The sequence below is a fragment of the Odontomachus brunneus genome, unplaced genomic scaffold, assembly GCF_010583005.1.
Source record: "Odontomachus brunneus isolate Ranch 3 - 2012 unplaced genomic scaffold, Obru_v1 Obru_scaffold_161, whole genome shotgun sequence".
In the NCBI taxonomy this organism is placed as follows: Eukaryota; Metazoa; Arthropoda; class Insecta; order Hymenoptera; family Formicidae; genus Odontomachus; species Odontomachus brunneus.
This window is the reverse complement of record NW_022639611.1, coordinates 390,744-392,825: the sequence shown is the minus strand read 5'-3', so window position 1 is coordinate 392,825 and position 2,082 is coordinate 390,744. Positions and strand designations below refer to the sequence as shown.

The 2,082-nt window shown below is 29.9% G+C and overlaps 1 long non-coding RNA gene across 3 annotated transcripts; it reads left to right on the top strand.

Annotated features, from left to right (window-relative positions):
- On the top strand, positions 1-2,074 carry LOC116850948. Of its 3 annotated transcripts, XR_004379489.1 has the most exons (5): positions 1-591; positions 720-848; positions 1,006-1,121; positions 1,255-1,691; positions 1,770-2,074. It is a non-coding gene; the product is annotated as an uncharacterized LOC116850948 (long non-coding RNA). The 3 variants fall into 3 exon arrangements; XR_004379488.1 differs by lacking the exon at positions 1,770-2,074 and having other exon boundaries at positions 1-319; positions 1,255-1,520; XR_004379490.1 differs by lacking the exon at positions 1,770-2,074 and having other exon boundaries at positions 1-444; positions 1,255-1,520.
- Positions 2,075-2,082: the final 8 nt, after the last annotated feature.

The window sequence follows — 2,082 nt, the reverse complement described above, 5'->3', positions numbered from 1 at the left end:
CACAGACGGTGGAGAGGGAAAATGCCAGTGAACGCGCGCTCGAGTTCGTACATGCTTTGTTCGTTACTTAACTAACTGTTTTTGGCGAAGTCATATTGTTTCCGTAATACGGCATATTCTATAAAGTACATCTTATTCGTTGAGATTAGGGATCTATCTTACTGGACTTTTGGATACAGAAAGAGAGAGAGAGAGAGAGGAGGGAGAGAGAGGAATATTTATTGCAACGTTCTCGAAGTGATATCAAATTTGTTGGTTTATTATTTCCATCTCAAAATCCCAGAGTATTAGTACGATAATGGACAATGAAAATAGACCTGTAAATACTGCTATAAGTATAATATGCCAATGATTTACTTCATTTGAACATGAGTCGATTTTGAGGTTAACTTAAGAACCGGTGCTCTACCTGACTATAAAGCCTGTTCTTTTTAGCTGAATTAGGTTACCTTTTTTGCCTTTATATGCTGTGAATTGAGTATTCTGCATTTTAATCATTTGAATTAAATTATAGTATAGCAAACATATTATACTGTAACATTTAATTTTTATTGTAACATTTACATGTTATCAGTATTAATAAAACAATAGGTTAGTTATTTTTGGTTAATATGCAAAATATTTATAATATGCAAAATTAAATGTTTATTTCATTTAATGAATATTGAAGCAAAATATTCTACACTACAATTCTTCAGATATGTATGCAATTTTGTTAGATTTAAAATACACAAGTGTCTGCGTCAAGAATGTTCAGGTGAACCAAAAAAGTTTGAAGATGCTGATTGCAAATATTATTGGAGGAAAACTCAACTCAAACGTTTGAAGAATTAGTTGAAGCATTAAATGTTGGTAAATCAATCGTTTCTGATAATTTTACAAAAATCCCTCAAAACTAACCTGAACTTAATATTTATTATTTTTCATCAGAAATAAGAAACTAAATTTTTTTTATCTTTATTATTTTAAGATTTTCTATATACTATATTCTATTATCCCATATAGCACACTTTATCTTATGGACATCCTGTGGATGTCTTTTGGACGTCTTCTTGACATAGGGACATCTTCTGGACATCTTTTGGATATCCCTTGGATGTCTGTGCTGTATGGGATGAAAGGTAAACTTGAAAAATTCCTTACATTCATTGAATGTTTCAATTCGTCTTGTATTAAAATTTATAATGTATTATTTATTATACTACATTTCTTCATATTTTAACGACCTTATATAATTTTGTTTCAATTTATTAGGTGCTTTGATGACATGCTTTGAAAGCAAAGACCTAACACTATGTGATAAAATTGTCAGTGCTTAGCTTGCGAATGCACCGTGGCGTAAAAGAAATGATAACAGAGCGCACTAGGCAACTGATGATTTTCAATCAATGACGACGAAGAAGAAGTAATCACCTCAGTATTTTCAAATAGATAGCAAGGAAAATTACGAGCAACACAAATCTACTAAATATCATAAAAAATCCAAGTTAAACCTTTCTTATAATTTGCATAACTTATAAGTACAGTATTAAAAAGTCCATAATTCTACTACTATATTAGTACTTTGTTATACTAATTATTCACTAGAAAATCATTAATATTTTGGAGTTTAGAGATTCATTTAAGAGTATTATTTTTTCTAAGTCATGAAATACGCTGCTGTGATTTCAGTGCAACGTACATTATTGATAGTAATTATTTTTTGTAATTATTATTTGTAATTATATACGAATTATTTAATTGATAATAATTCTTTATTGCTTTTTTAGAAATATTTTAAGGCTTTTGGTCCTTCGCTGCAATTGGTCTTGTTTAATGACGTCAGAGACGAGAAAACACATGTCAAAATACTTGCGTTATTTCACGTTCAAATTAAAAGATATACCCATAAAAAGGCTTTTGTGATAAATTTAGCATACTTGTAAAATTGTCTGCAAACTTTTCTGTTACTCCTACAATCAGTAAATAGTCGCAAAATTAACTTGACATAAAACCTTTTTTTGTAACCTCCCCAGACATCATGTCTAAAATCGGGACATAAGACGTCTAAAAGACTTCTTTAAGACGTCTTACAGTCGTTTT